The sequence below is a fragment of the Clarias gariepinus genome, chromosome 21, assembly GCF_024256425.1.
Source record: "Clarias gariepinus isolate MV-2021 ecotype Netherlands chromosome 21, CGAR_prim_01v2, whole genome shotgun sequence".
Lineage (NCBI taxonomy): Eukaryota > Metazoa > Chordata > Actinopteri > Siluriformes > Clariidae > Clarias > Clarias gariepinus.
The window spans coordinates 27,021,407-27,044,000 of NC_071120.1; the positions used below are offsets into that span (position 1 = coordinate 27,021,407).

The 22,594-nt window shown below is 42.3% G+C and overlaps 1 protein-coding gene across 1 annotated transcript in view; it reads left to right on the forward strand.

Annotated features, from left to right (window-relative positions):
• The first annotated feature begins 16,147 nt into the window (after nucleotides 1–16,147).
• The window catches only part of sema4c (sema domain, immunoglobulin domain (Ig), transmembrane domain (TM) and short cytoplasmic domain, (semaphorin) 4C), a 78,064-nt gene continuing 71,617 nt past the window's right edge, over nucleotides 16,148–22,594 (forward strand). The window contains exon 1 of the mRNA XM_053480687.1: nucleotides 16,148–16,440. The gene's annotated coding sequence lies outside the window, so the exon portion shown is untranslated. The remainder of the gene's footprint in view (nucleotides 16,441–22,594) is intronic.

Below are 22,594 nucleotides of genomic sequence, written 5' to 3' on the forward strand. Positions count from 1 at the left end.
TGTTTCCCTAAGAATTAAGTAACAGAGGTGTAATGGTCCACTATGGGATTAGAATCGAGGTGTCAGTTCAAAAGATAATCATAGAAATACATTTTTTAAAAGAACAAAGGAATTGGTGCAGAAAATAGTCTCATGTATCATTTAGAAGTTACTATATCATATTGTTTTCTATATTGTGCCTCTATTGGCTAATATTTACATGATGTAGCTAGCGAACAAAGGGTACAACACCCTCTCAGAAAATATTTAGCAAAAACGTGAAGCAGTGTTAACTGGCAAGGCTCAGGTTTCATTAATTCTTGTGTCTATTGGTATTGTTGAAGGGCAAGATGGATTGCGTCCTTAGAGATTTGATTTAGGACCGACTCTCCACCTCTGCTCTTCCTGAAGGTGAAACCGAACAGCTATCCATTCATCCTCTCGGCACCAAGGAGCTAGATCACAACTTCATGTTTCCCAAAAACAAACAAGTAAATATATAAGCAGGGCTGGACGTTTGGTTTAACCATAGGGATCCTCAGGAACTTGGTTCACTTCAGTCCTTTAACTCATGACATGGTGTTCTCAGTGTTTTACACATTTCCATTTAAAAAGACATGCACTACTCCTCTCCACTTGCTCGTCCTTTTTCTTTTTCCCTGTATTCTTGTTCTGGCTTGGCTATCAGCGTCAAAGCCAAAGGGTTATTTCAGTTCACCCGAATTGCTTTCAGGGAAGTTGGCTATGTTTCTCGATGATGTGCAGAGAACAGGTGCCAATTCCGTGCGCCGTCCGACAGCTTCTTCCGTTTCATCTACTGCACATCAGTCCTCAGATGTCGAGTTGTGTGAAGCGAAAGATTTAAAAAAACGCCTTCTTTTCGGTTCAACGCCATCTCAGAACCTCTCGGATGAATCCTTTCATATCAGAAAATTTAAGCACTCTGTGTATTCACCACATCTTCTTTAGCTTCTAGTTTTAAACTGAGCAGATTTACACAGCTGTCCAGAATCATCATCATAACGTAGTTGCCAAGATTCTCGATTGCAACAGTTGGACAGTTGCTTATGCTCTTACAAAAGCTTTTGGGAGTCGATCTTAGTGCCACAGCTTGTACAAGTGCCAGCTGAAATTATTTCAGCCTACCCAACCATGATGTAGTCTGGGTGAAAAGTGTTGCAGTAAGTGCTTTATCTTCTTCAAAATCTATCAACAGGAATAGTGGGGGTGAAACAGGAATTCATCCCATTGCAGTGCCATCATTATCACTAATTCACATCTAGGGGCAATTAAGCCTTGCATATTCTACATTTACATAGTGAATATGCAAAACTGCAAAAGGAATTTGTTACCTGTATTCAGGATTGAAACAGGGACCCTGTGAAAAGGCAAAGCTACCCACATAAATGATTCAAGTACCTCTCCTAGCAGAAACAAAAGTCCAATGGGTGGAGTCAGCATTGGTCCGGGTGGAGGCAAACCAGTTTCAAATTCTTCCTACCTAAGCAGATGCCACCCAGAGGTCCATCAGGTGGTATCCAGTTCCTCTTACCTGGGCAGAGTCTACTCAGAAGTACAGGGGATGGAGGGAGACCTGATCTAGGTCATCCTACCTGGACAGAACTGACCCAAAAGTCTAGGAGGTGAACCAAGATCTGAACTAGCTTCTCCTACCTGGCCAGAGTTCACTGAGAAAAATTTAGTAGGATGAGTCAGACCTTATCCACCTGGACCGAGTTGACCCAAAAGTCCGGAAGATGGAGATGGAGGTCTCTCAGTCGGTTAAGGCTGTGAGTTACTGGGTTACTGATCGGAAGGTCGGGGGTTCGAGCCCCCAGCATCGCCTTGAGCAAGGCCCTTAACCCTATCTGCTCCAGGGGTGCTGCAAGCTGGCTGACCCTGCGCTCTGACCCCAGTTTACTAATTGGGATATGTGAAAAAAGGGGCAGTGGTGGCTCAGAGGGCTAAGGCACTGAGTTACTGATCATAAGATTGCCGGTTCGATTCCCAGCTCTACCAGCTTGCTACTGTTGGCCCTTGAGCAAGGCCCTTAACCCTATCTGCTCCAGGGGCGCTGTATCATGGCTGAACCTGCGATCTGACCCCAGTTATGCTGGAATATGTGAAGAAGGAATTTTACTGTGCAGTAATGTATATGTGACAAATAAAGGCTTAACTTATCCTAAATTCGGTCCAGTTTCTCCTACCTGGGCAGAGATGACCCTAAACTAAAGCATGTCAACTCACACCAGATCCAGCTTTTCTCACCAGGGCAGAACCTAGAAATCCAGACGATGGTGTGAGGCCTTGTCCAGCTTCTCGTACCTGGGCAGAGTTGACCTTAAAATAAAGAATATGAACTCAAACCTGATCCAGCCCCTCCATCTGGGCAGAGTTGACCCAGAAATCCAGGGAATGGAGAGGGGCCTTTCACAACTCCTCCTACTGTATCTCAGCAGAATTGCCCCAAAAGTCTAGTGGGCGGAAGTAGACCATATCTAGTCAATCCAATATCCCAGAAGGTGGAGCCCACTTGGTATGTTTATTTATTTATTCATTCATTCTTTCTTTCCATTTATCCTGTACAGGGTCATGGGTGCCCTGCAGCCTGTCCCAGAACACTTTGGGCATAAGGCAAGGTAAACCCTGAACAGGGTGGCAATTGGATTGGAGGACACGCACACACACACATACTACAGGCAATTTTGGAAACTCCAGTTAGCCTAATCTGCATGTCTTTGGCGTAAATCGGAGTACCAGGAGGAAACCCACCAAGCACCGGGAGAACATGCAGACTCCATGCACAATCCAAATTGGCTCCAAAGACAATCCTGGAGGTGCAAGGGCACGGTGCTGAGGACTAAGCCACTGTGCTACTTTGTTTCATTTATTCTAATTTTAATTTACTATTACAGTGTAACTACATCTGATCAGATCCTTCACTGTTAAAGAACCTCCTGTACTGTAAATATTTCAGGTGTCAGTTCTTACTTCTGGCCTACATCATATTCCTTTTTCTTTTCAGCTACCTGCAGAGCCGGAGATGAAAGACTTTGCTAACTGTTTGAGAGCAATCATTTCAGTTTGTTCAAAGTGTTGCCACTTTAGAGAACGTTCTAACAAAACACCTGGATTCATTATGATTAGAGGAAAGAATTAAGAGTATATAGTTAAACATGTTTCCAGCTGGTCAGGCTTAAATCTGTTGCATGTTACTATGCAAATTAGCTCATTATGAACACAAACAACTTTCAATGCTGTTCCTCACTTTCAGTTCCTTAATAAATGAGACAGCTGCTGTCAAAAAAATTTCAGGCCATGTTTAATCTTACTAATGTTTTGGGGGTTTTGGCTCCCACAGATATCTTAGCACACTTGGATAAAATGCAACCCCAGACCTCCTACCGATTTAAATGTTTCACATGCATCTTGGGTGCGTTTCCACTTTAATATTTAATGCTGGATAATCTCCATCCTGATACTCACAACACATAAAATGACCAAGCGTAAATGTATGTGTGTAAGTTTTTAGACCTTCGAGTTGCTCATTATGCGCGTACACTAAGTGGCATTCTGTCATACAAAGTATTTTAACCTAGAAATGAACTTGCAGTGCTTCAAAAACAAAAATTATGTTACATTTTATTGATTCCTGAATGATATTTTAACTCTTTGACTACAACTATTAATCCGCCAGGTCAGTGGGAGGGGGGCAACTGGGGAAAAATCCTAACAGATGGGAGTAATGGCCTGGGACATCCATTTATACATGCAACTGGCCTGTTTGATTAAAATGTGTTAAAATGGCAGTGTGCATGCACAAAAAGCCTCCCACATACTTTTTTGTTTGTTTGTTAGTTATTTTGGCATTTCATTAGATATCAGCTTGGAAATAAATTACTACTGAAAATCTGTTTTGTAAAACTCAGTGATGATTAACTTTTGAATCTTAAATCAAGTTCTGCAAGTGCCCACCATACTTGGTTGGTTTCCTGAGGCATTGTGGTTTCCTCCCACAGTCCAAAGACAGTTAGGTTGATAGTGTGATCAGGGTTTGCAAATTGCCCATAGTGTATGCATTGGGTTGGCAGCCCATCCATGGTGTACCCTGAGTTCCATCTGAGAGGCTCCAGGCCCCCCATGACCATACACATTATAAGTGGGATACACAATGGATGGATGGATGTTATGACTCTGATTGGATGGATTAATATATGAATGGATGGAAAGATGGATGGATGGATGGATGCATATTATAACCCTGATTGGATGGATGAATGAATGGATGGGTGGATAGGTACTATGGCTATAACAACAAACATTGGATGTATGGATGAAAGGATGGCTGGATGTGGGCTATAATGGCCCAGAATGGATGGATGGTATTATGGCCCAGATTAATTGGATTGATGGAGGATGGTATTACAGTCCACAATTGAAGGATACATGGATGAACTGATAGATAGTACAGTGGCCCAGATTGGATGGATGGATGGATGGATGGATGGATGGATGGATATTATAGCCCTGACTGGATGGATGGATGGATAGCCCTGATTAATCACTGATTGTATAATTGAGGATCCAGATTACTAAAATAAAGACAGATCTCCAAAAAAAAAACAATATGGCCATGGTTTCTTTTTGGATTCTAGTAAGCTATAGTCATATTGCACATTTGGAGTCTCCCTAAAGGTGTTTTTGTTTCTGTTTAAGAACCAGATTAAAAAAAATAATAAAACAGCCCAAATGGTAAAACATCTGGTCCGGAATGTGCACACATTGTGGCCTGTTGTGTTTTATTGTTTGTCTACTGCTGCTGTCATGTTTTTCTTACCTGAGCATCTTAATTCCAATATGGCGGTCGACAGGTGGCCTGACCTTGTGTGGCTGAACGGACAGCAGGAGGCATTATGCCAGGTGCTGTTGAGGGGCAAAATGCCTGGCTAACGTGTTCAATTCATCAGGCTTTGTTCCTGTTTCTTCTTTGTTGGTGGTGAATCCGTGACAGCCACAGTATCTATTGAAGCTTCGTCAGGGCTTAACAAAAGCCGTCTCATGAATACGTTCCTCTTAATCACATAGCAGACGCTCTAGCACATTCTGTTCATTTAATTAGTAAGGATGAGTCAACGGAGCGATGCTCTTATCAGCTCCACCTTCAAAAGCGCGTGTCCGGCGGGTCTTTCCTACGGCGGCGTCTTCGTAATGACAGTTCAATTTCTCTGCAAACTTGCTTTCTTATATTGTGTCACACAGTGATGTGCTACGTGCTGTTGCTTTTTAAACCCTGCTGCCCAGCAAGCCTTGTTTTTAATATAATTACATGTTCTGTTCGTCTCGCTTTCCTTTGTTGATGTTTTTCACACTTAATTGTGCGAGATTAGCTGGCAGCTGTGCTAGCACGAGTCAATTCCCGACCTGTCACGGCGAACAGAGTGCCGGCTCCATCTTGTCCCAGACGATACTGTGAAGCTGGCAAGGCCTCTGAAACTGTTACCTAAAGCACAGTTAAAGAGACAGAGAGAGAGAGAGAGAGAGAGAGAGAGAGAGAGAGAGACGACAGGTGTGCCCATGAGATCAGAGACTCCCAGGGCAACACAGTAATCACTCTAAATCACGGTAAAAGGGAAAAAAAGGTCATAAATTTAAAAATGGGCCTGGGATCATGTTAATGCTCATCCAAGGTGAAGCCATCCCGAAAGACACCCGTTGGCACCCCTGTTGTTCCTCCCTGCATCTTCGTATTTTGGACCCGGAATACTAAGTAGACAGGCGTCGATAGCCGTTTACGTGATAAATCTCAATATTAATACAGTCACCGCTCCGGCGTTCCACTTGGGAGGAAGTCGGCGAGATAAAGGCGTCCTTTATTTTTTGACAGATTTTCAAAAGAGCAGTGCGTTGTCAGTCTCAGAAGGCAGTCCCATAATTCAGTTATCTGGATGTGGATAGTAGATACGGCATGCAGAGCTGTTGTTTTAGGTTCTTAGTGAAGAAATAAAGAAAGGACAAAAAGACCATTAAATGCAAAGCTTTAAAAAAGCATAAGGATTTTGGTCAGTCATTAGACTGTAGTATATCTTAACTTATATATGTAATTAATTAAACTGTGTTCCCCTAAGATTGGATGTTTACTACATTAAAACAAAACAACAATAATACTTTTCCTTTGAGATTTTTTCGGATTTTTCTCTAAGTTAGTCATAGCCAATTCCTACCCATGATCAGTGTTGGGTGGAGTTAGGTGAGATAGGGGTATTAGTAGTTAACAGATTATGAGCCAAACTTCACTGAGTGATGATAGTAGAATAATTATAAAGGTCTTGACTAAAACAGCATGCATGAGGAATCACAAAGGAGTTTTAATTTTCTGCAGTGGAAAAGTACTCGAACTAGTTACTTTTATCAGAAAGTAACGCTGTAATGGAACTGATTACTTTTTAAAGACCGTAATTTTGTTTTTACTTTAAAAAGTAACATCCCATAACACTGCCCATGATTAGGGCACTCCTCCATTAACTACCAACCAGGAAGGGCAAAGACTATCGCCAGCCAACATCAACTCGCTCTTACACCGTAGGCAGTGTTGTAACACACTCAGAGGATGGTGCTATATACTGGTTCCACTTGTGTGAGCCAACTTTTACTCCCCATCCCTCCGTCATGACCATAAACCAATCACAGGATACTAAACTTGTGTTTCTAAGTGCCGACCCAAGAGACTCCTTCTGTACATGTTAAATAAACATCTCGTCAACATAGATTTTTCTAAAATCTCTAAGCTGTAGCTATAGAAACGATGTTAAGGGGTCAATTATGAATTGTTAAAAATCTGCACTACTGTCGGAGCTGCGGTTATGGAAAATTCATCAACACCTTCAGACCAATCAGAGCCCAGATTTCTGCAATATAACAGTAACTAAAGCGGTAAGTTATTTAAATTAGGTCTCGACTCAAATTAACATTTTCAGTATTGGTTAAAATACATGCGTCGAGGGTATGGCTAGGCGCTAATGCTAAAATATTAAATAACCGAGACAACATGACTGTTTAAATGGGGGACACAGAATAGAACAAAGTGACACATAACACACAAAACTGTACACACTCAGGGGAAAGCGCAACATTTTTTATTTAATTTTCTTTCTAACACTTTACATCACTCTGTCTGTCTGAGTGACCTTCAAATGGCCCTTCTCTCCAGACTAGCCTAAGGGCTGTGTGACTCGCTCAAGGGCAGGTCGAACCCAAACAGGCCGCTCAGAGCCGAGATCAAACCCGTGCCCTTTTCACTTCATGACCAATCCCCGTGCCTGCTGGCGAGCTGAGACATTATTCAGCTCTAAACACGTCCCTCGCTCTCGCTTTCTGTCAAACTGTCAGCGTTTCACTTTCTTCCTGACTCACAGCTCAGAAACCGCACCGATCTCTGGCTAAGTGTTGCGCCTCTTGCCGTAGCCCGAGGGATCTGACCTCTGACCCCTGCCGTAATTGAGTCGGCACCATGCCTCTCTGTTCCGGCCTACTTTCCACATTTGTCCCGGTGTTGTGCTACATTTTGCCGTTCCTGTTCCACATGACTAATACATCCTCAGTGATCAAGACCTGCTGGAGAATTACTGAAAAAGATGCAGAGTAACAATATTTTGAGAACGATAAATAAGACATATTTATGCATGGATAGTTACTTAGTAACAGGAAGTGAAGGTTTGAGTTAGTCGATGAACTGATATGGTGCTTTCACTCGTTCAGAAAAGATGCTATTTATCCACGAGCACGGTGCGTACACAGAGCTATCCATCTAACTATCTGTTCCGGTCATACTACCGTCCACTACATCCATTTACCTTTTCCTCTATCCTGGTCTACACTATAAGATCATCCCTCCATCCTGATGACCTCATTATATTCATCTAAATATATTTAGATGCTCTCATCATTTTTATCTCTCCATCCTGATGACCTCATCACTTTCATCCATATATCCTAATAACATCACTTTAATGAGGTCATCACTTTCATCATGCTATCCTGATGACATCATCACTTTTATCCCTCTATTTCGATGACCTCATCACGTTCACCCCTTTATCCTGATGACATCATCACTTTCATGAGGTCATTTTTTTCATCACGATATCCTAATTCCCTTATCATTTTCATCCCTCTATCCTTATGACATCACTTTTGTCCCTCTATTCCGATGACCTCATCACGTTCATCCCTCTATCCTGATGACATCATCACTTTCATAAGTTTATTGTTTTCATCACGATATCCTAATGCCCTTATAATTTTCATCCATCTATCCTGATGACATCACTTTTATCCCCCTATTCCGATGACCTCATCACTTCCATGCCTCTATCCTGATGACATCATCACTTTCATGAGGTCATTGTTTTCATCACGATATCCTAATGCCCTTATAATTTTCATCCATCTATCCTGATGACATCACTTTTATCCCTCTATTTCGATGACCTCACTACTTTCATCCCTCTATCCTGATGACATCATCACTTTCATGAGGTCATTGTTTTTTATCACGATATCCTAATGCCCTTATAATTTTCATCCATCTATCCTGATGACATCACTTTTATCCCTCTATTTCGATGACCTCACTACTTTCATCCCTCTATCCTGATGACATCATCACTTTCATGAGGTCATTGTTTTCATCACGATATCCTAATGCCCTTATAATTTTCATCCATCTATCCTGATGACATCATCACTTTTATCCCTCTATTTCGATGACCTCATCACGTTCACCCCTTTATCCTGATGACATCATCACTTTCATGAGGTCATTTTTTTCATCACGATATCCTAATGCCCTTATAATTTTCATCTATCTATCCTGATGACATCACTTTTATCCCTCTATTGCGATGACCTCATCACTTTCATCCCTCTATTCTGGTGACATCATCACTTTAATGAGATCATTGTTTTCATCACGATATCCTAATGCCCTTATAATTTTCATCCCTCTATCCTGATGACATCACTTTTGTCCCTCTATTCCGATGACCTCATCACGTTCATCCCTCTATCCTGATGACATCATCACTTTCATGAGATCATTGTTTTCATCACGATATCCTAATGCCCTTATAATTTTCATCTATCTATCCTGATGACATCACTTTTATCCCTCTATTGCGATGACCTCATCACTTTCATCCCTCTATTCTGGTGACATCATCACTTTAATGAGATCATTGTTTTCATCACGATATCCTAATGCCCTTATAATTTTCATCCCTCTATCCTGATGACATCACTTTTATCCCTCTATTCCGATGACCTCATCACTTCCATCCCTCTATCCTGATTACATCATCATTTACATGAGGTCATTGTTTTCATCACGATATCCTAATGCCCTTATAATTTTCATCCCTCTATCCTGATGACATCACTTTTGTCCCTCTATTCCGATGACCTCATCACGTTCATCCCTCTATCCTGATGACATCATCACTTTCATGAGATCATTGTTTTCATCACGATATCCTAATGCCCTTATAATTTTCATCTATCTATCCTGATGACATCACTTTTATCCCTCTATTGCGATGACCTCATCACTTTCATCCCTCTATTCTGGTGACATCATCACTTTAATGAGATCATTGTTTTCATCACGATATCCTAATGCCCTTATAATTTTCATCCCTCTATCCTGATGACATCACTTTTATCCCTCTATTCCGATGACCTCATCACTTCCATCCCTCTATCCTGATTACATCATCATTTACATGAGGTCATTGTTTTCATCACGATATCCTAATGCCCTTATAATTTTCATCCCTCTATCCTGATGACATCACTTTTATCCCTCTATGCCGATGACCTCATCACTTCCATGCCTCTATCCTGATGACATCATCACTTTCATGAGGTCATTTTTTTATCACGATATCCTAATGCCCTTATAATTTTCATCCCTCTATCCTGATGACATCACTTTTACACAATGACCCCATCACTTTTTTATCACGCTATCCTGATGACCTCATCCTATTTATCCCTCCATCCTGATGCCCTTATCACTTTTATACATCTCTCCTATGCCCTTGCCATTTTCTCTGTCATCCCTTTATCCTGACATCCTCAAGCATTTCCTCACTCAATCCTGATGCCCCTGATAATCTCTTTCATCTCTCTATCCTGATGCTGTCTCACTTCATCCCTCTATCTTTTGTATCCTTCACTTTATCCTGATATCATTTCCCCTTCACCCTCTGTCCTGATGTCCTCGTATCTTAAATCCTTCTATCCAATTTTTTTACAAGTTCCCTCCATCTTGACCATCCTTCCTCAGTCATGACTGTATGAACGTGAAAACTTGGATTAATTAATTGTTTTTAATAAAAAGCAATATTAAACTCTGCCATGGTGAAGTTTATTAGAAGCTTCATCCAATCAGTGTTGCTTATTAAAGAGCTTAATAAATCTGTAACTACTTCAATAAAGCCGTATAGCGAGCGGAGATAAGCAGCTTAGCTTTCTGGCTCCTGAACAAAAGCACGGACGTGTAAAAGTAGAGCTGCAATAGTAGATTAAAACACAAGCTCCTCTTCCTTTGACCTCCTTCTCCGAGACATCCAGCATGACCTGGATTAGAGAGAGGCATCACACATCTAACGTAAAGCAGACTCGCTGGTTCGCCCAGACAATGCTTTCTGTTTGTTTGTTGCTGTAAACAATGGCATCAAAGCGTCTGTGTCGTTTTTACCAACGCGCTGGAAGTTCAGGTAAACAGAATCAGCTCAGAACACGGCCGTAAGTCGGAATTGCACCAGGGCTTTTGTTCTGCCTTATCTCATAAAAGAAAAAAAAGACAGGCTTGTTGTTGTTATCAAAGGTGCTCAGATCTCCTCTTTGTGATGGTCTGATTTGAGAGTAATCCCTCCATCAATGGCGGTGCAGATCCGCAGCTTCATTGGAAGAAAAACCCTGTGGAGATCAATAAACCTCTTGCGCCGCTTCCAGTCACAGTGTCGGAGATTAGTATGTATTACGCGACGCCGGCCCGTGACCATCCTTTTGATTTCTTCACATTAGCACTCTCGTGGAAATAGTTTTTCCATAGTTTTATCACCACCAAAATCTATATGGTGTAAAAATGCAAATCAGGACCTTGTCAGTTAATAGGCTTGGCCATATGGTTTTAGCAATCGTACATGATGATGATGATGATGATGATGATGATGAAGATGACGATGTCACTGCAGTCCACTCAGGCAGAGGAGCATTGTACTGATGTTTCTCGTTCAGCTTATAAGCCTTGTTATTTCTATTTCATTGTCTCCTCTCTGTCGCCTGGGTAATCCCCCGAGTCTGCAGGCCCACTTCCATTATTTATTCATGACACACTGCAGAGTAAAGCCTCCTCCAAGCGGTCAGGACTCTGCACCGACGGCTGCTCTGAGGGGCGCTCTGCCCGAATCTGAGTGGCCTCCGGAACGGACGGTGTTTAAGTACCCGAGCCACTCGGCTATAATGAAGTACCTTCTGATTAGCACACAGAGCTCATGCAGGAATAACCGGAGACATGATCCTGTGGGAGAATGTGTTAGTGTCAAGTGTGGAGGATGGGGATGGGGTCGAGGAGGGGGACAAGCCGGAGCTGCTTGGGTATTAGAGGAGTGTTTTCTTTTAGCTGCGCTTTGAGTGTACTCAGTGTGTAATCAACACTCTGATTCAGTGTGATCTGATTGAAACTGAGTTTCCTGTGTCTTGAGCTCAGCTCCTTAAGACTTTCCACAATTTGCACTACAGAGCTCTATAAATCCTGATGAGCGGTTGTGTGGTAACATGGTGGGTTACTGGGGTGTGTCGGAGTGTGCCGGGGCGTGTCGGGTGACCCGTAATGTACAGTGGAGATTACTGTATGACTTCCATGCCTTTATGTGGCACTAACATACTGTATTAGGCCTTAGCTCTGTCTCAGCATCAGTGTTACACCACTTATGACATCACAACTATGACATTAGAGCTACAGCAAGCCGGGATTTTTAAAGGATATGACTCCTTTCCTACAAGCCACAGGTAGAAGCAGATTAGCCACGCCTCCTTCACTAGGATAGAAATGGGGAAGCCACGCCTCCTGTACTAGGATAGAACCGTAGAAGCCACACCTCTTGCACTCAAGTAGAACTGGAGAAGCCACACCTTCTTCACTTAAATTAAAGCAAAGAAGCCACGCCCCTGTCACTAATATAGAAGTGAAAAAGCCACGCCTTCTTTACTAAAATATAGAAATAGAAAAGCCACACCTCCTTCACTAGGATAGAAGCAGAGAAGCCACACCTCCATTAGTAGAATATAAATGGAGAAGCCATACCTCTGTCACTAAAGTCCAAATAAAGAAACCACACTTTCTTCACTAAGATCAAAGCAGAAAAGACACGCCTCCTTCATTAATATAAAAGTGGATAAGCCACACCTCCTTAACTAGTGTAGAAGTGAAGAGGCCACACCTTCTTTACTAGGATAGAAGCAGAGAAGCCATGCCTCCTTCACTAGAAACAGGAGTGAAGAAGCCACGCCTCCTTCACTAGGATTAAAGTGGATAAGCCACGCCTCCTTCACTAGGATAGAAGTGGAGAAGCCACGCCTCTTTCACTAGGATAAAAGCCACACCGGTTTCCCGCTCCAGTCCATCCTTCCAGCTTAAAGTTAACTCCCAGCAGAGGTAAATTAGTGACATATATTACTCAGTATTTCACCCTTGATGATTTTATATGATAAATACATGGAGCTGCGCTACCATAAACATAATAGTAATAATAATAATAATAATAATAACAGTAATAGCGCATTCTAATTCCAGCTGCGCGATCATGTACAGCATAAACTGGAGGAAGTTAACAAGACAAAAATGGATCAGGAAGAACAGGAACTAACTAGTTTTTTCAGATTTTTTAATGTAGCTAAAAATCTGAAACGTACCTCCACATTTATGCTAACATTATCTGACGAAGTTAGCTAAACATGAACTTGTCACTTTGGTTTCTTTTCATTTAGATAAATAATCAATCCTGCCAAAGTTCCCCATTTAAGACTACGCATTGTTGCCGGTCACCATGGCAACGGTTATTATTAATTAGTTTCTTTTTTTTTCCAGCCGATGTGTGCAGTAAGAACAGTGTGTTCTCTCGATCAGTCGGGTAATAGGTTAACCGCACACGATGTTTCTCTCGGGGTGTCTGTCCCTTTGTCTCAGTGAAAAGGCCTTAACGCTGTAACGATCGCGTCCAGTAATCTCCCTATTAGCACACGCCTCGCTCTTTTAATCATACTTATTACACGCAGCGTGGAGGCATGGCGAGCCCGCGTTCAACGTAGCATGCGGCAGTAATCCGTCTGCACGCACTCGTATGAAAATGTGCAGAGATTATCTAAAGAGGGGAGGAGGACGCTTCCTTCCTGAGCCTGCAGACTAAATCTCATCCAAACCCTGCATCCTGTGTGTTTCTGGGGCGTTTGTGCCTTTTTAATCATATTTGTTGTATTGTCATTACTACTGTATGGATAAAGCTACTTAGAATAATAATAATAATAATAATAATAATAATAATTTTATGTTTATTTTACATTTGATGGAAATTATTACCATTATTATTATCATTATTTATTTATTTATTTTTATACATCTATTTGCTTTTAAATAAAGTGGGACCGCATAATGCATGGACAGGTTGAGAGACACACACACAAAGATAGAAAGAGACAAAGAGACATGAGGACAAAGAGAGAGAAAGAGAGAGAGAGAGGTGTAAATACATGAGACAGGATGAGAGAGAGAGAGCACTAAGAGAGACACATGGACAGTTTGAGAAACATTCACAGAGTGGCCGAAAGAGACAGACAAACAGGTAGAAAGGGAGAGAAAGGGTAAGTCTTAGAAATACAGCCTGAGAAAGAGACAGAGAGAGAGAGAGAGAGAGAGAGAGAGAGAGAGAGAGAGACAGTGTAAGAGTGACAGACAAAGAGACAGATAAGTAAAGACTTTATAAGAGATACAGACAGAGAGACAGTATACGAGTGACTTACAGAAAGAAAGAGGGAGAGACTGCCAGAGAGACAGTCTGAAAAAAAAAGGCCGGCAGACAGAAAAAGAATGTCTAAGAGGGACAGAGAGAGAGAGAAACAGAGAGAGAGAGAGAGAGAATCTATGAGACAGCCTTAGAGAAACAGACAGGGTGACAGTCTTAGAGAGACAGACAGAGAGACAGTCTCAGAGAGACAGAGGGACAGTCTTAGAGAGACAGACAGGGTGAAAGACAGATAGACAGTCTTAGAGAGACAGACAGAAAGACAGACAGAGTGACAGTCTTAGAGAGACAGACAGAGAGACAGTCTGAAAAAAAAAAAAAAAAGAACGGCAGACAGAGAGAGAACGTCTAAGAGGGACAGAAAGAGAGAATCTATGAGACAGCCTTAGAGAAACAGACAGGGTGACAGTCTTAGACAGACAGACAGAGAGACAGACAGGGTGACAGTCTTAGAGAGACAGGCAAAGAGACAGTCTCAGAGGGACAGTCTTAGAGAGACAGACAGGGTGAAAGACAGATAGACAGTCTTAGAGAGACAGACAGAAAGACAGAGTGACAGTCTTAGAGAGACAGACAGGATGACAGACAGAGAGACAGTTTTGGAGAGACAGACAGAGTGATAGTCTTAGAGAGACAGACAGAGAGACAGCCTTAGAGAAACAGACAGGGTGACAGTCTTAGACAGACAGACAGAGAGACAGACAGGGTAACAGTCTTAGAGAGACAGGCAAAGAGACAGTCTCAGAGAGACAGAGGGACAGTCTTAGAGAGACAGACAGAAAGACAGACAGAGTGACAGTCTTAGAGAGACAGACAGAGAGACAGCCTTAGAGAAACAGACAGGGTGACAGTCTTAGACAGACAGACAGAGAGACAGACAGGGTAACAGTCTTAGAGAGACAGGCAAAGAGACAGTCTCAGAGAGACAGAGGGACAGTCTTAGAGAGACAGACAGAAAGACAGACAGAGTGACAGTCTTAGAGAGACAGACAGAGAGACAGCCTTAGAGAAACAGACAGGGTGACAGTCTTAGACAGACAGACAGAGAGACAGACAGGGTAACAGTCTTAGAGAGACAGGCAAAGAGACAGTCTCAGAGAGACAGAGGGACAGTCTTAGAGAGACAGACAGGGTGAAAGACAGATAGACAGTCTTAGAGAGACAGACAGAAAGACAGAGTGACAGTCTTAGAGAGACAGACAGGATGACAGACAGAGAGACAGTTTTGGAGAGACAGACAGAGTGATAGTCTTAGAGAGACAGACAGAGAGACAGCCTTAGAGAAACAGACAGGGTGACAGTCTTAGACAGACAGACAGAGAGACAGACAGGGTAACAGTCTTAGAGAGACAGGCAAAGAGACAGTCTCAGAGAGACAGAGGGTCAGTCTTAGAGAGACAGACAGAAAGACAGACAGAGTGACAGTCTTAGAGAGACAGACAGGATGACAGACAGAGAGACAGTTTTGGAGAGACAGACAGAGTGATAGTCTTAGAGAGACAGACAGAGAGACAGTCTGAAAAAAAAAACAGACCGGCAGACAGAGAGAGAACGTCTAAGAGGGACAGAAAGAGAGAATCTATGAGACAGCCTTAGAGAAACAGACAGGGTGACAGTCTTAGACAGACAGACAGAGAGACAGACAGGGTGACAGTCTTAGACAGACAGCCTTAGAGAAACAGACAGGGTGACAGTCTTAGAGAGACAGACAGAGAGACAGACAGGGTGACAGTCTCAGAGAGACAGACAGAGAGACAGTCTCAGAGAGACAGACAGAGAGACAGACAGGGTGACAGTCTTAGAGAGAGACAGAAGGAGACACACACACACACACACACACACAAACGGTCCTTTTTTCGAATATAAACTTGCTCATGTTTATACCGGCGGGGTCACGTGGTGCTCGGGTTGCTCTCGGGGCCGCTCTGGGCGGAGACACGTTTCCGTTTGCCCGATGTGCCGCCGCGCGCGCCTTTGTCTCTCTCTCTCTCTCTCGGTGATTTAACGCGCTGAGGCGGAGAGGAGGCGCTGCGGGGCGGCGCTGTGTGTGTGTGTGTGTGTGTGTGTTATTCCCTCCCTCACTCAGAGCGAGCGCGGAGCCACGGACAGTGTAGAGACGGAGCAGAGTGAAACGGCGCTCGGAGTGTGTGCGCGTGTGTGTGAGTGTGTGCGCGTGTGTGTGAGAGACCGTGTGCGTGAGTGTTAACGGGAGCGCGCTTTCCGTGGCGGAGTGCGGGAGGATGAGCACGCGTGAGTGAACACAGGGGTTACGGATCGGATCTGCGCGCGAGAGGAAACTCCAGCTTTGGATCCTGTGTGTGTGTGTGTGTGTGTGTGTGGACGAGGCTTCGCTGTAACGGAGCGCCGGAGCGACCGCACGGTGAGTTGCGCGAGCCTGATGCGTTCTGAACTGTTTTTGTTTTTTTAATTATAATTATTATTATTATCTTTTTTTTTTTTTTTGCGAAAAGCGTTTAATCCTCTGACGTGTTGATGCACATTTGAGTATCTCGGAGTGAATTTATTCTTTATTTGTTTTATTTGATGTGGAGTTAAAGTTGGGGACGTCGCAGTGCGCGCATCCAGAGCGCACCGAGAGAGGACGTTAATTGCTGCAGGCGTTAATTGCGGCGGTAATAAACGCAAAACTGTTTCAAATGTACAACAATTTTTTTTCTTTGTTTGTAAACAAGCTGCGGGTCTATAAGTCTTTACTGCATGCACTGCATTCATGTCGCTCTTATTTCTAAGCATTTCATAAAGCTGGGGAATATCATGTGCACAATTTTGGTGTCTCTGGCAACCCAATCAAATGGATCGTTTTTATGTCAATAATGAGATCCATTTGGAATTCTAATTATGCACATATAATTATGCACACATGGGGATTATTCATATCCCTGGCAACCAGAGATTTCTTGTCACTAATGGGGTCTGTATTGGATCTGAATTGGAACAAATTCCTTGTAATGTTTTGCACTTAATGTTAATGCACTTGCACCTCCAGGGTCCGGGTTCGATTCCCACCTTGGGGTGTGTGTGTGCGTGGAGTTTGCATGTTCTCCCTGAGCTTGGTTGGTTTCCTCCGGGTACTCTGGTTTCCTCCTACAGTCGAAGGATTAGGGGTATTTGGTGTTCCCAGATTGCCTGCCATGTGAGAATGTTGACCGGCGATCCTACCACGGTTGTAAAAGTGGGAATGAATACAATAGTGATCTGAATTTGCCCTTCACGGTCCCTTGTTTGACTACAGAGGTTCCTAGATGGATGGATGGATGGATGGATGGAATCAGCTCTCTATCATCTATTTTTTTTTTTTTAAGTTTCCCTCTTTAAAGTGGATCTACTCTTTTCTCTACTGATCTTTGATTCCACTGGCAGCCTCAAGCGTACAAAGCAAAGTGTTCCATGCAGGTGGACTCATTTCTGTTTTGGTTTTGATCACTAATCCTGTCTTCTGCTGATATGTTATGGATCTGGCAACCTAAAGCACATCAGTGGCCCTATAGAGGATTGGCATTGCTTACATGCAACATGAGCCATGTTTATATTTTTAAATTAATTAAATGATTAGTCTTGACAGATAATTTTTGGAAGCTGCCTAAAAGCTGCCTGGGTATTCCTTCTGAGTGAAATTTGAAAGCTCTGGCAACCTGTACAGCATTTTAAATTGGATCATGTAGTTTCTAATTTTTAAAAGATCTGACAGCACTTTTTTTTTTTTGCATGGTCACGTCTGGGTGATATTACTTATAACTGGCAACCTGACTGCTGACTGACCAAAATGTGTTAAGTATTTATAACACTTTATTTATTTATATATATTTGTGTAAGCAAGACATGAGTAGTAATTTTAACACGATGCTTGGTGTTGCCTGAGAATTATGTTTGATAGCACTGGCAACCTTTTATCTTTCTGAGATGATGAGGAAGAAAAAAAGGTTTAAGGAAATGTTTTTGATTGTTGTTTCCTGGGTGAATCACTGGCAACCTAAGTGTTAGGTTTGTATGACTGGTTAAATGCAGTTTAAATAGTTTTTTTTCTTTGTTTGATTTTGTGTATGTGTTTGGTTAGCACCTTCTCAGAAAGCTGTGCATAATCATTTCTACATGATACATAAGCAATAGTATTGCTTTTGGAAGATTTGGAAGATGACTGGCAACCTAAAGCAAGCATGTGTTTTTTTGTAACAGATTAATTATAATATATTATATTATAGCATCAATTTTCCAATTTACCAAAGAAGCTAAGAAAAGGTTATTCCCAGAATTACCTTTTGTGTGTGTGTGTGTGTGTGTGTACAGTATATATACAGTAGTATATACATTTTCTGTGCTTTAACTAATCATATTGTGGCACTTTTGGATGATATTTGATAGCTTTGGCAACTTGAAACACAAAGCAGGGTTTAATTTGGAGGTTTTTGTAACTGCTTAAATGGTGTGTTGTGTCACCTTTTATTTTTGGACACAGCTTTCAGACAAAGTTTTTTTTTGTCTTTAGGATGATATTTGACACTTCTGGCAACCCACGGCATTGAAAAGAAAAAAAGGCTTGTTAAAGGGGTTCTTGATGAAATCGTTTGTAATAAAATAAAGTTTATGGAGGAATAAATGAGAGGGATCGATTTTGTGTGTGTGTGTGTGTGTGTGTGTGTGTGTGTGTGTGTGTGTGTGTGTGTGTGGAGACAGAAGGGGGTGTGTGTCCACCTCATGCCAATGTTTTATTGCCAAGAAGAGTCTATTGTTTGTAATATTTACGATTCATGCTCGAAAATCCGGCCGCATCCCAAATGGCAAGTGTGTGTGTGTGTGTGTGTGTGTGTATGTGTGTGTGTGTGTGTGAACAGAGGACCATGAGGCCGTCGTGCTTGCAGGGTGAAGCACGGCAGGGGTTCACGCACAGACACACACACTCTCTCTCTCTCTCTGTCTCTGTCTCTCTTTCACACACACTTACTCTCCTGACCCCCACCCCCCCAGTCCAGATGTTCAGCTTGTCCATTCAGTCAATGCCTCTCCTGCCTGAGCCTTACCCCAGACACGGATAAAAATGACACGGGCGGGGAAATGCATGCACCAGCATCAAGGAAATCCGGGAATCTGCATCCGTTTCCCACTTCCTGTCTACAGCCTTGAGTCATATTAAAAATGACAGACTCGAAAAATGACTCCCGGCAGACATCCAAACCGGGAGCTGGACTTTGAATAAACGTGCTAATTATACCTTATAGCCTTCATGCTGTTAAGGTTTTTCCCGAAATAAGGCAGGACCTTAATCTGAATTAAACTTAGATTTGCATAGAATTCGACAGCACTGGCAATCCAAAACCAAAGGAAAGTGACTATTTAAAAGGGGGAATTATTAATGAATTGGCAACATGACAGTCTGTATTTAAAATTAATTAAAAGTTTATATTATATAGTTTTTATGCAAAGTTCAGTATGCTGTTAAATAGACATAAAACGTTAACAAGTGCTTTGTTTTTTGTTTAGAAACATTTAGATTTTGACTTTGTAAAAGAAGCCACCGATTTAGCCGTTAATCTTAGCCGTTCTCAGCCGTTCAGCTCCTCGAAGACACTGGCTTATGAAGGAGCGTACCATGTGTGTGAGAAGCAGATGTACTCTATCTCATTTCATTTCATGAACGTTGGTGCAGCTACAGAAAAACGACACGCACTAGACAACACGCTAATTCAAAAAGCATCACGCTGTTGTGTTTTTTCTGTGATGTTCATCGCCGAACGCTAATTTATCTGGCGAGCATCGGCTAGCTTGAGCGATTTATTGAATTACTGTGCTGGAACAGATGTTCCTCTCTCAGTTCTCATCGTGATTAGTGTCTCGTGTGTGTGTGTGTGTGTGTGTGTGTGTGTGTGTGTGTGTGTGTGTGTGTGTGTGTGAAAGAAAACTGAAGTTACTCAGCAACCGTTTGTGTTTCGAAGTCGCTAAGTCAGATACAGTTAGCGGCTCACTAACCCGCTCAGTGTGTGAGTAACGTAGCATTCAAAAGTGGATACAAATCAGCAGGTGGCTCGGATGCTACGTTACGTAACACATCTGTGTGTGTATGAGTGTGTGAGTGAGTGCGTGTGCGAGTGTGTGAGTGTGTCTGTTTCATCATCATATGGTGAGAGATTATGTTGCGCCGTCCCCACTGCACTACGCCACCGTGCCTGAAGCTAGCCTGCCGCTCTCGACACTTCTAGCTTCATCCCTCATTAGGCCTGCTTCTTTTTCTTCCTTCGCTCCGAGCACTGCTTTCTCTCGCTCTTTCTTTACCTCCGACAGATCTGTTCCTCTCCATTTCTCTCTCTCAGCCCGTGTGTGTGTGTGTGTCTCAGCTTCCCTCCGGAGTAGAAAAGAAGTGTGTTAGCGTCTGTGTGTGAATCTAGTTTGGAATTTAGATTTAGTTTAAAAGCATGTTCATGTTCACAGACACTCAGTATGCTAATTATTTAGCACATTAGCATGTCTGAAAGCGAGCTAGTGTATCTAAAGTAGTATGCTAACAGAAGATCGTAAATTAGTATAAAGTTAGCGTATATATTAGCATTAAAGTATATTGGTGCCTGACCTTACAGTATGTTGGCTTATTCAGCACTCATTTAGCAAACTTTAGAGCGTTAGTAGAACTGGAAAAAAAAAACTGTCAGCATGTCGCGTATCAGTACACAGAAGTGTTTTAGCGTACCTGCTTACCTGAGCCCAGGGTGGCTTTAGGGTCGAGAGAGATTTAATGTGTTTGTCTTACTTGTACAACAGAAGCAGGTTAGCATGTCTGAGGAAACTCGTTAGCATGCTAATACACAGTGGAATGTTAACGCTAATGTAAATCTGATATCGGTTTAGGATTTAGGACTAGAAAAGCCGTCTTGATGGAATGCTAATGCATTTCCTAAGAAGTGGTTTGCATTTGTGGTGGCTTCCCAGAGTAAGAGAGCTAGTATTCTTAAAGAAGTGTGTTAGCATTCCTGAAGAAGTGTGGTAGCTTTTCTGAGGTAACATGTTAGCATTTCTGAGGAAACATCTTAGCATTTCTGAGGAAACTTTTTAGCATCTTTTAGGAGGAGTATTAGCATTCATAAGGAAATGTGTTAGCGTATTTGATGAAGTACAGTATGTTAGCCTTCCGGTAACATGTTAGCATTTCTGAGTAAACATATTAGCATGTCAGTGTATCTGGTTCTGTTTTGGACTTTATATTTACATTGTATATAAAAAAGTAACTACTTTAATAGAACAGACGTGTGTTAGCTGCTTATGCTAATGATGAACGTGGGGAGCTTGTGGCTCGTGGTGAAGGATACGCGCAAAGTGAGATATTTAGACAGTGCTGAGCTGTGAGATATGATGATGATGATGATGATGATGATGATCAGCGGTGTGGTGATAGTGCAGGCTGAAGTCCTCACTCAGCACCAGCTGACCTTCACTACGCTCAACACACTGGCAGCCTTCCATCTCTCTCTTTCTCTCTCTCTCTCTCTCTCTCTCTCTTTCTTTGTACCACATCACATGTACGTCTCTCTTCTATATCATCTGTAGGTCTCTCTTTCATTCTGTCTCATTCATTCCTTCTAACTCTACATGTATCTATCTAAACATCTCTCTGTTTCTCTCTAATAGCATCTCTTTGTGTCTCTCTCTTTCTCTCTGCACATCCTGTCCCTCTTTCTAAAGTTGCCTATCTGTCTCTCTCTCTATCTCTCTCTATTTCTCTCTCTCTAATGCTTACTGTTTGTCTGATTCTGACTTACTCTCATTATTTCCTCCTCTCTTTCTCTCTTTGTCTCCCCCTGCCAGGCTCTCTTTCATTCTGTCTCTCTTTCATTCTGTCTCTTTTTCCATCTCTCTCAATCTTTCTTTCTTGTCTGTCTCACTCTAACGGACACTTATTTGTCTTCTTCTCTACCACCATTGTAGTCTCTCTCACTTTTTATTTCCCTCTCCTTCTTTTCACTCCAGGTATCTTTTTGCGTCTCCCTCACACTCTGTCTCTTTTGCTGTCTCTTGTATGTTTCTCTCTCTTTCTTTTCAATTCAATACAGATGAAGTCAAGGCTTTTTCACCGTAACGAAATAAAGTACATTGCTGTAGCTGAGCCTCGTCCTTACAGAGTGGAAATATTTGACAAAAAAAAAAAAAAAGAAAATATTTCTACTAATAATTTTATTTGCTTCCTTTATATCTTTCTTGCTATCCTTTTTGTCTTTGTGTCTCGGTTTCTCCATCATCAGCGACTGAGCGAGCGGGTGGATGGATCGGGGGAGCTCTGTGGATGGAGTAGTTTGTGTGATGTTTAGATAAGGGATGGGGGAAGTGTTTTAAAAGTAAATAAAGGCAGGAGTGTGTGTGTGTGAGTGTGTGTGTGTGTGTGTGTGTGTGAGGATCAAGAGGCAGGACTGCTGAGGACTGGGCTCATTTAACCCTCCCCCAGTGGGGCATATGCACATGTGGCATAATGTGGCGCCAGTGTGTGTATGTGTGTGTGTGTGTGTGTGTGTGTGTGTGTGTGTGTGTGTGTGTGC